Source organism: Poromitra crassiceps (genome assembly GCF_964638095.1).
Source record: "Poromitra crassiceps genome assembly, chromosome: 6".
Lineage (NCBI taxonomy): Eukaryota > Metazoa > Chordata > Actinopteri > Beryciformes > Melamphaidae > Poromitra > Poromitra crassiceps.
Genome location: NC_139627.1, coordinates 41,089,640 through 41,109,030, shown reverse-complemented (window position 1 = coordinate 41,109,030; position 19,391 = coordinate 41,089,640). Strand labels below are relative to the sequence as shown.

General features: G+C 44.9%; 1 protein-coding gene across 1 annotated transcript in view; it reads right to left on the bottom strand.

Annotated features, from left to right (window-relative positions):
- Positions 1-19,391, bottom strand: part of tbl1x (transducin beta like 1 X-linked) — a 36,069-nt gene that overhangs the window by 16,202 nt on the left and 476 nt on the right. The gene's annotated exons all lie outside the window — the stretch shown is intronic.

Sequence of the window (19,391 nt, the reverse complement as noted above, 5' to 3'; positions counted from 1 at the left end):
CAAAGCTGGAGGGAGCTGAACCAACACAAAAGGCAATTTAGGTTTGATTCATTCCATGAAGTTTGTGTCCTCAGGCTGATGAGCACTCCCACAATACACTTTGTCATTTCCTGATGGCTCATGCATTTACATTTAACAACAACAACAACACACACACACACACACACACACACACACACACACACACACACACGCAAAGACACATACACGTATACAGATACAGTTAAAAAAAATCCACCAAGGAGCTATGGAAGCAAATGGTTCTGGTCTGGAGTAAAGATTTGACAGCGATAATAAATGCTAAACTTCATTCAAACACACACTACTACCACAACCTGAGGATGAATCACGAGTGTATGTCAAAACCATTTCCTGCCTTACCAATGTGGAGCTAAAGAGACAGACTGTGTCTGTGGAGCTAAAGAGACAGACTGTGTCTGTGGAGCTAAAGAGACAGACTGTGTCTGTGGAGCTAAAGAGACAGACTGTGTCTGTGGAGCTAAAGAGACAGAGAGACAGACTGTGTCTGTGGGAGCTAAAGAGACAGACTGTGTCTGTGGAGCTAAAGAGACAGACTGTGTCTGTGGAGCTAAAGAGACAGACTGTGTCTGTGGAGCTAAAGAGACAGACTGTGTCTGTGGAGCTAAAGGGACAGACTGTGTCTGTGGAGCTAAAGAGACAGACTGTGTCTGTGGAGCTAAAGAGACAGACTGTGTCTGTGGAGCTAAAGGGACAGACAGTGTCTGTGGAGCTAAAGAGACAGACTGTGTCTGTGGAGCTAAAGAGACAGAGAGACAGACTGTGTCTGTGGAGCTAAAGAGACAGACTGTGTCTGTGGAGCTAAAGAGACAGACTGTGTCTGTGGAGCTAAAGAGACAGACTGTGTATGTGGAGCTAAAGGGACAGACTGTGTCTGTGGAGCTAAAGAGACAGACTGTGTCTGTGGAGCTAAAGAGACAGAGAGACAGACTGTGTCTGTGGAGCTAAAGAGACAGACTGTGTCTGTGGAGCTAAAGAGACAGACTGTGTCTGTGGAGCTAAAGAGACAGACTGTGTCTGTGGAGCTAAAGAGACAGACTGTGTCTGTGGAGCTAAAGAGACAGAGAGACAGACTGTGTCTGTGGGAGCTAAAGAGACAGACTGTGTCTGTGGAGCTAAAGAGACAGACTGTGTCTGTGGAGCTAAAGAGACAGACTGTCTGTGGAGCTAAAGAGACAGACTGTGTCTGTGGAGCTAAAGAGACAGAGAGACAGACTGTGTCTGTGGGAGCTAAAGAGACAGACTGTGTCTGTCGAGCTAAAGGGACAGAGAGACAGACTGTGTCTGTGGAGCTAAAGAGACAGACTGTGTCTGTGGAGCTAAAGAGACAGACTGTGTCTGTGGAGCTAAAGAGACAGACTGTGTCTGTAGAGCTAAAGAGACAGACTGTGTCTGTGGAGCTAAAGGGACAGACTGTGTCTGTAGAGCTAAAGAGACAGACTGTGTCTGTGGGAGCTAAAGAGACAGACTGTGTCTGTGGAGCTAAAGAGACAGACTGTGTCTGTAGAGCTAAAGAGACAGACTGTGTCTGTGGAGCTAAAGAGACAGACTGTGTCTGTCGAGCTAAAGAGACAGACTGTGTCTGTGGAGCTAAAGGGACAGACTGTGTCTGTGGAGCTAAAGAGACAGACTGTGTCTGTGGAGCTAAAGAGACAGACTGTGTCTGTGGAGCTAAAGGGACAGACTGCGTCTGTAGAGCTAAAGGGACAGACTGTGTCTGTGGAGCTAAAGAGACAGACTGTGTCTGTGGAGCTAAAGAGACAGACTGTGTCTGTGGAGCTAAAGAGACAGACTGTATCCAGACTACACAGAGAAATAGAGAGGGGGGGGGGGGGGGTCAGGTATGAAGAATGCATGCTTGTCTAACTTCCATTCCAAACACTTTTCAAGGCCCACTCATGTTCCCCTCTTTGGTAGCATAGCAACAAGACGGATCCGGCAAAATAGACAGAGAATAGTTGTTGTCCCAATTACCAGCAGGCATACTGCCAGAGGGGTTGAATGAACATGTTACTCAGCATGAATTATTCACTCCTTCACCTTGGGATATTCTTTCACATGGACTCGCTGTATTCTACCACAGCACACATGCCAAGGCACAACCTCTGCAAATTGATGGAGGCAGAATCTGAAGTTTCTTATATATACGTACATTTTCCAGCCGACATAAACGTGGCTATTAAGTCGAGGCTGGTGTGCGAACTGAGAATACATATCACATTGAGACAACCTTTTCCTGCAATACAATCGCTCGAACACATACAGTAGTTCAATCTGAAAGAAATAGTACCAAACAAACATTGGTTTCAGCACAGCTTTTCATAGTTTCTAATTATTACTACTATTACTATTATTATTGGGTGAATTATTGGGTAAATCAGTGGGCATGCCATTGTAAAATAATCAAATCATTAGACAAGAGCTGTCCACTTCACTCTTCCTGAAACAGAAACAGCCCTGCTTATTTCAGCCCGTCTACCTTGGCAGTGCGTCGGCCACAGCCCGCTGCCACCCTGTGTTTCTGTGGCCAATTATGAGATAACACGAGGGGCTTGGGAGAGGCTATCCACATCAAGGTGGAGCGCCGCTGTTCCCACGACTACATCTGGAAACATCATTAACAAGCCTGCAGGGGCTCCAATCCCAGCGGGCAAAGACGGCAGCAATAAGCCCTCTATCAGATGGGCCCATGATGCCACCATGCGACACCCATTACACCACTCCCTTGTCTAAACACTGCCTCATCCAGGGAATCAGACAACATGCTAACCTCGACGCTGACTAAACACTGCCTCTTCCAGGGAATCAGACAACATGCTAACCTCTGCACTGACTAAACACTGCCTCATCCAGGGAATCAGACAACATGCTAACCTCGACACTGACTAAATACTGCCTCTTCCAGGGAATCAGACAACATGCTAACCTCTGCACTGACTAAACACTGCCTCATCCAGGGAATCAGACAACATGCTAACCTCGGCACTGACTAAACACTGCCTCATCCAGGGAATCAGACAACATGCTAACCTCTGCACTGACTAAACACTGCCTCATCCAGGGAATCAGACAACATGCTAACCTCTGCACTGACTAAACACTGCCTCTTCCAGGGAATCAGACAACATGCTAACCTCGGCACTGACTAAACACTGCCTCATCCAGGGAATCAGACAACATGCTAACCTCTGCACTGACTAAACACTGCCTCTTCCAGGGAATCAGACAACATGCTAACCTCTGCACTGACTAAACACTGCCTCTTCCAGGGAATCAGACAACATGCTAACCTCTGCACTGACTAAACACTGCCTCTTCCAGGGAATCAGACAACATGCTAACCTCTGCACTGACTAAACACTGCCTCTTCCAGGGAATCAGACAACATGCTAACCTCTGCACTGACTAAACACTGCCTCTTCCAGGGAATCAGACAACATGCTAACCTCTGCACTGACTAAACACTGCCTCTTCCAGGGAATCAGACAACATGCTAACCTCGGCACTGACTAAACACTGCCTCATCCAGGGAATCAGACAACATGCTAACCTCTGCACTGACTAAACACTGCCTCTTCCAGGGAATCAGACAACATGCTAACCTCTGCACTGACTAAACACTGCCTCTTCCAGGGAATCAGACAACATGCTAACCTCTGCACTGACTAAACACTGCCTCTTCCAGGGAATCAGACAACATGCTAACCTCTGCACTGACTAAACACTGCCTCTTCCAGGGAATCAGACAACATGCTAACCTCTGCACTGACTAAACACTGCCTCTTCCAGGGAATCAGACAACATGCTAACCTCGACGCTGACTAAACACTGCCTCATCCAGGGAATCAGACAACATGCTAACCTCGACACTGACTAAACACTGCCTCTTCCAGGGAATCAGACAACATGCTAACCTCTGCACTGACTAAACACTGCCTCTTCCAGGGAATCAGACAACATGCTAACCTCTGCACTGACTAAACACTGCCTCTTCCAGGGAATCAGACAACATGCTAACCTCTGCACTGACTAAACACTGCCTCATCCAGGGAATCAGACAACATGCTAACCTCTGCACTGACTAAACACTGCCTCTTCCAGGGAATCAGACAACATGCTAACCTCTGCACTGACTAAACACTGCCTCTTCCAGGGAATCAGACAACATGCTAACCTCTGCACTGACTAAACACTGCCTCTTCCAGGGAATCAGACAACATGCTAACCTCGGCGCTGTCTAAACACTGCCTCTTCCAGGGAATCAGACAACATGCTAACTTCGACGCTGTCTAAACACTGCCTCTTCCAGGGAATCAGACAACATGCTAACCTCGACGCTGACTAAACACTGCCTCATCCAGGGAATCAGACAACATGCTAACCTCGACGCTGTCTAAACACTGCCTCTTCCAGGGAATCAGACAACATGCTAACCTCTGCACTGACTAAACACTGCCTCATCCAGGGAATCAGACAACATGCTAACCTCGACGCTGACTAAACACTGCCTCATCCAGGGAATCAGACAACATGCTAACCTCGACGCTGACTAAACACCGCCTCTTCCAGGGAATCAGACAACATGCTAACCTCTGCACTGACTAAACACTGCCTCTTCCAGGGAATCAGACAACATGCTAACCTCTGCACTGACTAAACACTGCCTCTTCCAGGGAATCAGACAACATGCTAACCTCGACGCTGTCTAAACACTGCCTCTTCCAGGGAATCAGACAACATGCTAACTTTGACGCTGTCTAAACACTGCCTCTTCCAGGGAATCAGACAACATGCTAACCTCGACGCTGACTAAACACTGCCTCTTCCAGGGAATCAGACAACATGCTAACCTCTGCACTGACTAAACACTGCCTCATCCAGGGAATCAGACAACATGCTAACCTCGACTCTGTCTAAACACTGCCTCTTCCAGGGAATCAGACAACATGCTAACCTCTGCACTGACTAAACACTGCCTCTTCCAGGGAATCAGACAACATGCTAACCTCTGCACTGACTAAACACTGCCTCATCCAGGGAATCAGACAACATGCTAACCTCGACGCTGTCTAAACACTGCCTCTTCCAGGGAATCAGACAACATGCTAACCTCGACGCTGACTAAACACTGCCTCTTCCAGGGAATCAGACAACATGCTAACCTCGACGCTGTCTAAACACTGCCTCTTCCAGGGAATCAGACAACATGCTAACCTCTGCACTGACTAAACACTGCCTCATCCAGGGAATCAGACAACATGCTAACCTCGACGCTGACTAAACACTGCCTCATCCAGGGAATCAGACAACATGCTAACCTCGACGCTGACTAAACACCGCCTCTTCCAGGGAATCAGACAACATGCTAACCTCTGCACTGACTAAACACTGCCTCTTCCAGGGAATCAGACAACATGCTAACCTCGACGCTGACTAAACACTGCCTCATCCAGGGAATCAGACAACATGCTAACCTCTGCACTGACTAAACACTGCCTCTTCCAGGGAATCAGACAACATGCTAACCTCTGCACTGACTAAACACTAGGGGTGGGGGAAAAAATCGATACACCACAGTATCGCGATATTTTGCCTGACGATATCGTATCGATATTTGGACGCCAAATATCGATATTGGGAAAAAAAAAAAAAAAAAAAAAAATTGCAGGCCATGCCAGGCCACCGGGCTACTATAAACTTTAGTTCCAAGGCCAGCAGTAAACAAACGGTAGCATATTTTCATTTTGTTTTAACAGTAACAGTTTTGTCATAACAGTCATTTACAAATTCCCCAGTTACTGAATGGGCTGCACAAAATGTTTTGTGTAAGTGAAGTGAAGTTGCAAAAACTACATAAGTACAGTAGTCCACACACACATCCAGTTAAGGTGGACTGTAAGTAGACTGTAACAAACAGTTCAGTTTGTCAGGTGCATGCAACTATGACATGACTTTATGAAAGTTGTTGGTCTGTCTACTTGACAATGTTGCTGCAATAAAATGGTTGAAGTCAGATGTACAGACTGAAAATTTGTTCTTATATAAACCAGATGTTGACAAAGTTTTCCTTTGGGGACATCATTTGCAGTTGAAAAAGTAAGAAATCGCAAGATATCGAAATATCGCAATATTCAATATATCGAAATATCGATATATCGCAATATCGAAAATATCGCAGTATCGCAATACTATCGTATCGTGACTCAAGTATCGTTTCAGTATCGTATCGTGGGCATCTGGTGATTCCCACCCCTACTAAACACTGCCTCTTCCAGGGAATCAGACAACATGCTAACCTCGGCACTGACTAAACACTGCCTCTTACAGGGAATCAGACAACATGCTAACCTCTGCACTGACTAAACACTGCCTCATCCAGGGAATCAGACAACATGCTAACCTCTGCACTGACTAAACACTGCCTCTTCCAGGGAATCAGACAACATGCTAACCTCAGCACTGACTAAACACTGCCTCTTCCAGGGAATCAGACAACATGCTAACCTCTGCACTGACTAAACACTGCCTCTTCCAGGGAATCAGACAACATGCTAACCTCAACGCTGACTAAACACTGCCTCTTCCAGGGAATCAGACAACATGCTAACCATGCTATTCCCTTAGATATAGCTAACAGTGTTCTAAGCAGACCAGATGGCAGCAGATCATAGAACGCTCATTACAACAATAAGAGACTTGAGACTAGGACTCTAGCTCAAAGACTTGAGTCTTGGACTTGCAAAAACTGACTTGTGAGCATCTCTGGTTCAAAGTCAGAGTTATTAAGTTTACTGCTATTTCACATCACATATTATTTTGGGTTTCAATAGATAATAGAATGATCTTAGTAAACATTTAAGATTTGCCAACTTAAATGCTTTTTAAATGTGTTTTCTGGTTGTGGGATAGCAGTTTGCACCAGTTCAGTAGAATGGCCCATATACTTTCTCCATCATTGCTCCTCAGACCACTTGCCTGCCTGCAGATGACAGCAGACATCATTCCGGGCCGTGTCTGCCTCAGTGCACGTTCACACCATACGCCAATCCCACTCCAAAGCTACGCTGAACCGAGTTTCAGCTTCTGTTCTATTTTCCAAGCATGCAGCGTGCAGCAGCCGACGTGCCAGGCATGAAGACAATAGTTGTGAGGGGGGAGGGTCCAGAGGAGCAGCTCCGAGCCAGGCGCTGAGGAAAAGAGAGTGCTTCTTGTGTGACCGGTTTAGCGTGACACTCAGCTTCAGCATGGCTTTAGTGTGGCTTTGGCATATGGTGTGAACAAAGCGTCACTGTGCTCTCATTGGCTGTAGCACGTTGATGATGGCCCTCCCAACACAACCAGATATTTATGCTCCATTTGTTTATGGTAGGAGCAAGTGGCAAACGCGTCATCTCCGACCTACGTGCGTTCGAGCTTCAGGCTTCAAGTCGCAAAACCATGGATGCTAATAGCCGGTAGCTGTCTAAGCTAACAGCTAATAACAACATTAACGTTTAGTTGTATGGGTTTAACCAACTATTGTATTGGTATGCTGATTGGTCTGAAAGCTTACTATTGTTGAAAAGAAAAGAAAAATGTGTTGTTGTTTTTTTATTCTTACAATTGGGGGCGCCATGTTGAAATGAAGTCAAATGACGCGCTGGGAGCAACTGGGGGTTGAGAAATCATACCCAAGTTTGTGAGTACTAGGAACTCCCAGTTAACCTAAAAAACTTAAAAACTTAGTTAGTTTTATTAGATTTTTGCTAGTAGCAAGTGGCAATAAAATCCTGGAGGAAACACTGTATTTATACTTATCTATACTTTCCTATATGCCGTCTTATTTTATTTATTTGTTTGTTTGTTTTGATAGCATTTGGAGTTGAATGTCAATCCTATCTAGGGCAATAAGTTGCATGATAACACTGACTGATCCACAGGGATTTTTAGAAGGGAAAAGGGCTTAGCATTCACTGTGGCCAGAAATATCTTTTAAGGTTCAAGATGGTTCTGAGATTAAACCGATTAAACCTCAAGATCGTTAATCTTAGCTCACATGCTCACAGAACTACTCACAAGGTTGATCTAAGTCTAGGGTTACACCCATCATAAGCTCAGTGTATGTGATAAGAAAGCAACAACTCTACTGCAAAGACACATTTCTGCTTGTTAATCTGTCCTAAAATAGATCAATATAATTTGTGGTGTGGACTCAAGGACACAACGTTGCTCTGCCAAATTTGGAAGAACTAGAAACAATTCCATTGATTGGAACAGCAAAAAAAGAAAAATGAAAGAAAGCACAATCCTTTTCAAGGAGATAGTGACGATAGCAAAAAAAAAAAAAATAGTCTTCATTCATGTCAAATTTCCGCTACCGTGATCACAACAAATAATGTGAATAGTTCTTTAGGTAGAATTCTAAATAAGGCTCCCCCATCACTAAAATAGAAAGATGCATTTGGAACACAAACAGTTGATCTAAAAAGATAGGAGGATACAGCCAGCCACCTCCTGTACATGTGCGGTTTTGAAAGAATGATGTAGAAAAACAGGACACTACAAAAAAAAGGCAGTTTAAAAAAAGAGGGGAAGGCAGAGGCACATTCTGTACAAGCATATGCCAGGGAGCCCATTTTCTCCTGCACGGTCACCTCCTGACAGATGTGCAAACAAGACCTGGAAACAGCAGCCATTTTCTCTTGAACTGCTCTGCTGAGTAAAACCCGCCTTTGAAGCTTTTGGTTGGGCTGCAGTCTTGGAGGAGGGGGGTGAGGGGCGGGGGGGGGGGGGGGGGGCTGGATGAGGGAGTGGGGGAGGGGAACATAAGGAGGGGGAGGGGGAGGGGAGGGGAGGGGAGGGGAGGGGGAATGATAAATAATGATCACCCCACACAGGTAGTCACAACAAGCGTTTGTGCGTTATTATTCTTTGCCTTTCTCAATGAGTCACTTAGCGACAGCCAATGTAGGTCAGAGAAACTGCGGGGGATGGTAGCCTGTAGTCTCTGGGGGGAAACGCGTCTCCCACGCCTGCTTTGGCTGGCAACACTTGCAGCATTTAGGCCTACTGGTTCTTTCAGCTGCGAAGAAAAGGGTCATCGGGGTAACACATTCCACCGCCGCACTAGTGTAGGATATAGGTGAGAGGTGCGTTTGGCACTACTAAGAACCACCGATACGGCAATCCTGCCACAGATCCTTTGATCCTGACAGGGATTACAATGAGCCAAGTCGTTGAAATACTGGGTATATATACAGTATGCATAAATCACACTTTGAAGTGGTTGCATCATCTGTGACGGGCTTATGTGAATAATGGAAGATTATTTTTTTCCTCAAGGCAGAGTATGAAACAAAAAAACATGTCTACTGTACATGCTTCTCGTGCAGTAGCAGAAGGGCGTTCGCGTGCGGCGCCGAGGCTGTGGTTTATTTTCTCCCGGGGGGAATGGACGGGGGATGGTGACAGATACCAAGGATCAGTAAAAGGATTTATCGTGATGGCTTCTCATCAGGACCTCTGATCCACCCACACGCTGAACCATTAGCATCTAATAACAGTGACAACTCGCACTAGCATATTGCCATCATAACAACCCCAGCAGGCAGCGCAGCCTAAGAATTGCACCTGGGTTGTTTTTTCCCCAAACAGTACGGACGATTCAATACTGCAATGTGATTCATCACGGCACTTTCATTTCATTGGACAAAAGCTAAAATGTCATGTATAAGGGGAACAAAATGTCCATCTCAATGATACTGATGAGTAAAAAAAAAACTCGGAAATCCATAAGGACTGTAACAAGAAGGATTTTTTGGTCAGAAGAAAGTAACATTTTTGCAGAAGGATCCTACTGATCCAACTGTTCTTGGTTCCGTAAAGATAATATGCATGTGATATTGATGACGTCGCAAGTGGTAACAATCCAAATCAAACAGAAATGGACTAAGGAAGGAAAAAAGCAGACTTGGGTGTTACTCAGAGGGCAGCATGCTTCCTCTTTCCACAGCATTGCGATAATGCTGTAATTTCACAGACCCAGATGAAATTCAAGGTCTTTCCGGTCCCTTTAAATGAGTACTTTTTCCAAACACCATTCTCAAGAATATTATCTGGCCTTGTGATGAAATAATTGAAAAATGCAGATTTTTCATTAAGATCTGACCAAGGGATCAGCAACAAAAATGTCACTGTATTTCATCGTGTGGAATTTGAAAAAGCAAACCATCAACACAAGCGACTAAAAATTACGGTAGGTTCATGAAAGTTTGTCATTGACTTAGCTTGCACATGGCTCGTCATAGCTTTCTACGAGCTAACGGGAATTTACACCAGAGCAATTGCAACCTCAAGTAATAATTCATTTTCCCGTGTGTGTGTGTGTGTGTGTGTGCGTGTGTACACACACACACACACACACACACACACACACACACACACACACGTGTGTGGGCTCTGTGGAGGGGACTGTGGGACACAGAGAAAAAGAAGTCATATTTCTCAATCTGAGCGCCACAACACAATTACCTCATATACTGTACCGCCTATGTTGCCTAATGCTCCTCACAGAGAACAAAGCAGGAAAGCCCCATCAGAAACGCTCTACGATCTGCTACTTCAGCCTGATCTGCTACTTCAGCCTAAACCAGGGGTTCCCAACCTTTTTGGGCTTGTGACCCTACTTTGACGTCGCAAAGATCTAGGGACCCGCGGCATTCAAATCACCATCGATAATGTCATCAGTGACATCATCAGTGATGTCACATAGTATGCTTCTTTTTTCTCAAAATTCTGACAGTAACTCAGAATTCTGACATCCTGATTTCCTGATAATCTCAAAGATTTTCATCTAAAAAAATAATAATTAAGAGTCACTCACAATGTTGATTAAGGCTATGGTCCATTGATGGAAGCCTTTGCAGTATATAGTGGCATTATGTGACATTAGTAATGTCACATAATGCAACACTGTTTGGATGTCACCTGCAATTACCACTCATCGCCATAGGTGTCACCCAAGAGAACAAAGCTGACATCTGAGAGATTATCACTTTAAACTCAGAACAAACAAACAAAATCTCAAGTGACCCAAATCATCTTTGGTAGTATTAAATTGTGTCTGGTGTTTAAAAAATAAAATAAAAATAAAAAGCAGGCGACCCTATTTGAATTCCAGGTGACCCCACTTAGGGTCGCGACCCTAAGGTTAGGAACCACTGGCCTAAGACAACAATGCAAATCCCTTTCCTCAATATGACCTCGCATTCATGTGACCACATTCACATCAACTGAACAGCCGATAACAGTCGAGGGAGATATAGATTTGTGTCGGTGTGCTGGGTGCAACATAGTTCACTGGCCCTTTTTAACCCATCAAGGGCAGCAAGTGCACAACTGAACTGTTTCTCTTTTAAATAATTAATTGGCCACTGTGCAACAAAGGCAGCGAGTAAAATGAATGAAGCGCTTTTAAATCTAGGCCAACACAACAAGACAAGACAAGACCCTATTTCATGCCTTTATGTGGTGTGACACGATATTGAGTCAAACGTTCCTACTGACAATAGCATCTGCAATAGAGATTAGATTATTATTATTATGAGTTCATTTCATCAACCAATTCAATATTGGAGTTTTTATCTACAGAAAGACAAAAACATGGTGTACTGGCTGCACATTATTAGCTGAGATATTATGGATGTGAGCGATGATTTTGGATACGAAGTCCCTTAAGCAACCATATTTCTTGTCAAGCCTGTGTACTCAAATGAAGGGAACGGGTTTTTACTGGGAGAAAAACGTTAAGTGAAGCGTTTTGCCACTTAATCATTTCAGCCATAACCATTTTTTTATTGGGTGCTGTAAATATTAAATCTGTATCTCCGACGGCAAGCGAGAATTATCGTCCTCGAGAATATATTTGTCAACACAGAAACCTTAGCCAGGCAGTTGTTTTCAGCAAGATGGCCGGCATATTGGATTGCACAAATAAGCTGTAAACACAGTGATACACCGATGTAGGCAATACAAGTGTTGCCATGGTGACCAGAAGATCCTGCTTCTCTGTCAACAGCTGCTCATGCCACCCTGAATGCCCCCCCCCCCTTCTCCCCCCTCCACTCTCCTTGAGCTTTCCCTCCATCTGACATCGGGTCAAGCAGGCAAGGCAGACGCGTGCGCTCAGATACTGCTCTCCATTCCAAACCATCCCTTGCCTCTTTCTTTGCAAAGCACATACACACTGTAACATGACACTGGCAGTGCTACACACTAAAGATGTCCTTTCAGTGTGTGTGTGTGTGTGTGTGTGTGTGTGTGTGTGTGTGTGTGTGTGTGTGTGTGTGTGTGTCCTTGCACAGTGCCCATCATGCAGCTGACTGTATATGCTCGCAAGGCTGGATTAATAGTAACATGCACCCCGGGGCTAGGAATCTTTTAAAGGCCCCCCCATAGAGACACTGCGGAGCGCGTCATCATTCAGAAACCACGCCCAAAACGGGGGGAAACAGAAACCCCCCCGCCAATCCTGGCGTTCTCCTATGTCGCGTGCATGGTTGCGTGTTGCGCCAAAAGATTGTATATACGGAAGATGAACACTCCAACTTACTTCCTCGACAGCTAGATCCACATTTTTCTTCTCTCCAATTCTCAATGGCTTCCTTGTTTTGCTCAGGAGTACAAAACAGCTTTTAGCTATGTTTAATTCAAGAAAAATGACGCTGGTCTATGGGAGTGAACGGAGCGATTTCCCCCGTGATGGGCATGACCTATTCCATGCAGTGTCTCTATGCCAACACATCTTTATTTTAGAGTGTATTACTAAAGCCTGAACTTAACTAACTTCTCTGAGCTCAGAGCTATCATAATCACATATAATAGGCTATTATAAAAAACACACACACTCCAACACATCAACTATAGACCCATTTCACAGCAACCCTTTTGAAGTGGTAAAAGCAGGAAGTAAAGCACCGTGGAGGACAGCCCACAATGGAGAGCGCCTTGTTCATCCAATCAGGTGCAGCAAGGAACCAACATCGAGCCCTCCCACAAGCGTACAATTCAGCAACATGTCCACAGATACAAGTTAGACAGTGCTGTGTGTACATTGTACAACTGAGACACAAACAAGACAGAAGTGCTAATAAACAGTATTATTATGATGATTTTAACGACTGTTGATGCGCGGAGCAGCCATCTTGGATTTTTTTAGGTTGGGGCTGGTGAGCCTCCTCCCGAGTTCGACAGAGAAAATCCAAGCACAGGTGACGTCACCGTCGGAGCTCATGACATTTGAACAGTCACATTCCCAATTTCCCAGCTCCCAGTTTAAGTGGAACGGCCCATATCCGACTTCCCACCCGCAGACACGGCCAATTTGGCCTGTATGGACACCCGGCAAAGCCGGAGGTAACACGGGGACTCAAACCTGCGACCCTCGTCTTGGTAAGGCAGGAAATCTCCGGATGCACTTCCCGGACACCCATGTATTAAAATGATTATGGTATGATTTTTGCGGGGATCTGTACCAAACAAAGATGTTTTCTTAAGTCTGTAATATGATGTGTAGGCCAAGACATCTCTGCAGCACGACAATAATATTGTGATATTGTATATTTAATATAAATTAAATCATTATATTGAATTAAAAACGGTATTTTGACACACATTTCGCCTTTAACAAATATTGCGCCTCCTTCAATTCATTGTTCAGCCCTAGTATATACTACTGAAAGCATGACAAACCTCTATCCCTCCCTCCACATTCTCTACCTAAAGCATTAAACCCCTGCAATAGAAAAGTGACCATGTCATATTTCACAGTGCACTAACAAGGCCTGCAGCCCCAGGTGAACACAAGCAAAACATTCCTTCCTGAGATTCTTCACAGTAAATTGCTTGGCCCGGATGCATTCTCAATGAACGTGCCTAACAGCATTCTGCCCTGCTCATCTCTTTAGCAAATTATTAACCACGTCTTGCTGTAATGATTCACAACTATCAATATTAATTGCAGGGCTACACAGACCTCGCCTGCTACTATCAGGTTGAGATGCACGTAACACATTATCGCCGGAAACAGGCGTGTTTTGTCTGTTGAGGGTACGTTACGTGAACCAGCAGTACAGCCAGACTGTGGTATCACTATGACAAGTTTCAGACTACAAAGAGTAGGAAATGGCAAACCCATGCTGTAGCAAACATGAAACTTTCACTGCTATTCTACGGATGCTCCTTTGGTATCCGGAGCAGTGTGCTGTGCTGAAAGGCACTATTCAGGGCTCTCCTCCAAAACAAGATAACCTTACCAGTTATGGCTGCTCACGGCCTTGACTGCAGACAGATGACCTGCCTGAGGATACTGAGCACAGCAGATAAATCTTTACCACTTCAACATTAACTATTACCTACTATTTGGTCTTGTCTTATATGTGAGAGCATATGAACTGGCTCTAGAAAAAGGAAGGCGTTTCTTCTCAGCCAATGATTGATATTAAAATCAACATACTATTCAAATATGAGAAATTGTCAACTGTGATATTACTTTCATGGCTGTTAAATAAAAATGTCAAATTATAGTCATCCCCCCCCCCCCCCCATCCTGATAACAGGATCTCCACTGTAGCTTGAAAAATGACCCTGCTACAGCCATTTGATTGCCCGCGGAAATCGGGAGTGTTGGCAGACCACTCGCGGCCCACCTGCAGTACCTCCACGGCCCACTAGTTGGCCACGGCCCAGAGTTTGGGAATCACTGCACTAATCATTTCAATAAAACATTGAATGACTAGTTCACTGACCAGGCCAACTGATTGTGTTTCATGACCCGATCACCTAATCACGCTGGAAAATCTAAACTGGAAACTAGTTTGCCATATTTCAAGCTTGTTCCAGTCTTTTTTGTTATTATGTAACCTATATCGAAGAAATGTTTTCCGACAAAGCACAAGTGAGTCATTATCTAAAAGCCATAATACAAGTCAAGATGTTCTTTACTGTAGCTACAACTACCTAACCTGACGGTGCCAGTGGTTTGTTTCACAGAACCATCTGGGAACTCGATCTTGGAAAGCGGCTAAGGTACTTTCAAAAAATACTTGGCAGGTGATTGGATGAACCATCTATCAACAGGCTAACTTCAACCACTTAAGGCCACCTCCTCCTTCCTCGGACGCTGATTGGTCCAAACCAATAGATTGGGGCGTGTGGGGCGTGTCTGGCAAGCTGAGTTTGTCGTGTGATCGTGATCTCGTTCTCACGCAAATCCAGCTGCCTGGAAAGGTTAAAGACTAGCTATATCCCCGTGTCTAAAAGACACAAGTAAAAACTGCTGTTGAGTATAGACCTTATTCGATTGACGTCACTCACGTACGGGCATGCCCACCGCCGCCATATTGTTGACATAGCGCTGCAGTTCTCAAGTGACCGCCTATGTGGAGCAGCGTTTATAGGAAGCTAGCCGCTGTTAGCGTTACCTGTATCATTCCAATTGTGTTCGGATGGTGACCTGCGTTAGGCATGGCTGTAGTAATGACAGCAAATAAGTCCCCGTGGTTTGTTTCTATCTCTACCGTCCTCAGACGTGAAGGGAGCGAGACGGTGGATACGTCAGCAGCACAGGAGATGTGTGGATAGTTGGGAGAGACAGGTGAAACTTTCTGACAGCTCCTCACAGCAAAGTCTGTTCACCTCGTTTTTTTCTTTTGTTTATTATTACAGGCATTAACGGCAGGATACAAACAACAACTCTGGGGTTTTTATTGCTGTCATCACTATCGCTATTTTGTAATGGAACAGAAACGACAATAAGGCTGTTACTAGTTGTCAGCTGCAGCGCTGTGTGCGCGCAGGACGGTATGTCAACAATATGGTGCCGCCAGGGTTAGCGAATAAGGTCTATTGTTGATGCAAACACTTTTTGAAAATGATGGTTTTAATTAATTGCACACTTTTCTTCATAAGGTTCCTTCATTTCTTTCACCAGTATCGCCCATGTTACGCAATTCACAGACTTGCTGACTTGACAAGCTTCATGGCTTTTATACGAAATCACAAGAGGGGATGAGAGCGAGAGTGAGACTAAGTCGAAACAATATTACCTTTGGTAGAAAATGTTCCAATTCTGGCATGCACACGCTGGCATGAGTATCATCCGCTAGTCTAGTACCAAAAGACTAGTGACTCCACTCAAAAGGTTTCATTCTGAAAACGTCGTCTAAAATGACACTTCTCAACTACTGACTGAGCATAAACTCATACAAATAGACGTGTGCTAAAGTGAAAATCTTCCACCATGACAATGAAATGTCACTTTGAGAATCAGGAAGCGTTTAGCTACTAGACACTAACAGAGCTGGAAGTTAAAACACACCCTTGGAAGGTTGTGGCTTCCTCCCACTAGCTCTCACTTAAACACACATGGTCTAAGGAAAGGTCAAAGGTCAAGGCACAGCACACAACGATAAGCAGAGCCACCCTAAATCCAAAATAAGTACAAATAAATAAACCATAGCCTTGAACTAGCCAGTACTTGGCTGTGTGCTATTTCAGAGTAACTGCTAGTCAGCCAATTGGCTGGTAGCCCATGGACGCTGCAAGTCTCTTTTGCAGGGGGGGATGGCTCCACACCCCCCCAATGGCCTATCATAAATAAATAGTGCAGCAGAAATATTTGGACAGTCAGATACTGAGCTTTATAGCAGCATGGGTTGGCATGGGCTTCTCTCTGGGCCTCCCTTGCCTGCTTGTGAATAGGGACTAAGTCTCTGGTTTGAAACACTTACAGTCTAATGGGCTGTGCACACTGGACCTGTGTATTTGAGAAGCCAGCGCCTTTCTGCAATTCATTCTCTATGGTGAGGATGCGCTAGGCGCGCTCCTCTTTCAAGGATCGCACCTGGCGTTTAAGCGCTCTTGGCGGCTAGTGTTTCTTTGGCGGAGCGCTCTGTGCGTCTCAAGCTGAAAAAAGTTCAACATTTGGAGGAAAAGCGCGCTGCTCGTCAATGTCACTCCTCCTATACCTCTTCTCCTGGCAGGGGGATTTTCAACCTCCGCTGCTGTCAGAATTGCCAATAATCTGGCTTTCATGTTTACAGTGCGAACAATCAACAAACAGACAAAACTAGCTGGCTACCGTCTGCGTGATCGTTGTGTCCTGAACTGTACTGTTCGCGACGGCAGGGAAAAACAAAACAAAACACACAAAAAACACTCTGTGTGCTGTTTTGTGTGCATTGGAAGCGCTCTCGACATGATTTCCAACACGTTCAGATGTGGAAAACACAGGTCCAATGTGCACAGGGTGCTTTCTCTCTGGAAATGATTGCTTTCGTTCCGTTCTGCGCCCGGCCGAGTACGATTGCCCCCCTCCCCTCTCCCCCACTGGTCAGCTTTCACATTACAAACACTTGCAGAGTACACTTGCGTCGCGTCAACTACGCCTGGAGTGTATCCTCGCCCGTGTGTTGTCTGTGTAGTTAGGTACGGTTGGCCTTCACATTCGCAAGTCTTCCGTCCCCGGGCACGCTAAAGCGATCCCCAGACCACCTTTTCAAAGTGGACCCGGTCACGGTACGATGTTCTGCGCCCGGGCACGGAACGCAACGTTCACACTCATGAAACTAACCGCACCTGGGGTCAATTTGGGGACAAGTGTGCTCGGTTCCGGTCCCCAGTGAGAAAGCACGCCAACACAATGTACCTTAGTTTTTCCCATTGTCTCTTCTGTGCCTCTGCCCCACCGCGTCAGCTCCACAGTCATTACAGACTTCAATGACTTATCAAAGACCAATTTAGAGAGAGAAAATGAAATGGATGAATGGATCATGAACCTACACACATATTATTTGCCGTCGCCTAGTTTCAGTCCTCAGCACGGTTGACACTGAAACCAAAGGCAAGGAGTTTCATCTCAAATCATCTCACCAAACAAGAGGTAGACAGACAACCTGTGGGCCAACTATGTTATCTATGCATGCCCTCCAAGGACTGCACTCAGAGGTCACTACAACGTCGTCCATCCATATTTTGAAACAGCCTATCAAAAGAAAAACAATAGAATCCCATCAGAACAGAATGTTCACTACGTCTGATCTGATTCAAAGTCTGTGCAGCATCAAGAAAGCTACAGTTGCTCTGTGTCAACAACACAACAGCATAAACTCAATGAGAGAGAGGCACTGATCACTTCTCACACTGTGACACACACCAACAGCATTTAGAGCTCCACAAATGGAAACAGATAAAGTTGTCCGAGACAAGCAATTAAGACATAATAAACCCCCATTGTTCTTTTAATAGATGACACTAAACCTGTTTTTCTAACGACTGCTGTAATTGGGTTTTACTGCAAATCCTCAAGTCTTGTAACGGAAATCTGGTAGGAAGTTGGTACAAATGCAGTGAAATGAAGTGTGACAGTTGTGGTATCTCTGTAGTGACGACACTACTGAAACCTTGGGTGACATCCAGCTTTATGACCAATAGCTCACTATCCAATAAAGCCCAAGGTGGAAAGGAGGTGGCAGCGCCGCGGCAGCCAGAAGGCTTAAGTCAAGTCCGGTCTATCTTCTCCTCAGATAGGTCCCGGGCGGGACCACCCAAATTAGCTCCTCTACAATATAACTTTCTCATTCAAATGTGTCCAGTTGATTTAAACAGCATGGCTACAATACACTGACTGGACTTAGGTAGGCTACTATAAAGTAAACAATATGAAACAACTGACATTAGGTCAGTATTAGGCCAGTATTTAAGTCCTTGCTTTGTGCCATAAGTATAGGAGTGGAATCAGATTAATTATATAAGATTCCAATAGTAGTGTAGTATGTTTAAGGCTACCGCCTCACAACATCACGTTGATCTTCCCAGACTGGACATGTGAACGTGGTTGAACATGCCCTCTCCCATCACTCAGGTAAGTAAAACTAAAAAGAGCAGACCGAGCTACAAACTGAACAATAAGAAGCATCTAGCGTACATGAGACAAAATACTTCCAGGCTTCTTTAGAATGTTTCGTAAACTGTTGTGTGGACAGGTGGAATCGGCATGGCCTTAAGCTTTCATAATAGCAGTTTGCTGTGTTTTTCTTTGAACATGACATAATGCTGTCATTGCTGTGTTGACAGAGTAAACCCACAATGCAATGTAGCCATGCCATGTGTCATCAACTGTCCCTTGACGAGCTGGTGGCAATGTCTGGTACAGCTGAAATGTACTTCCCCTCCCCCACTCATGCGCTTCCTAAGTCTGAATGGCACAATTATGTATTATCATTAGTTCAGTTTGACAAAAATGACTGAAAGTGGATCGGTGCAACTTAAGAGGGCACAGCAACCTGCATTACGGTATGTTATTTATGGCAAAGTAG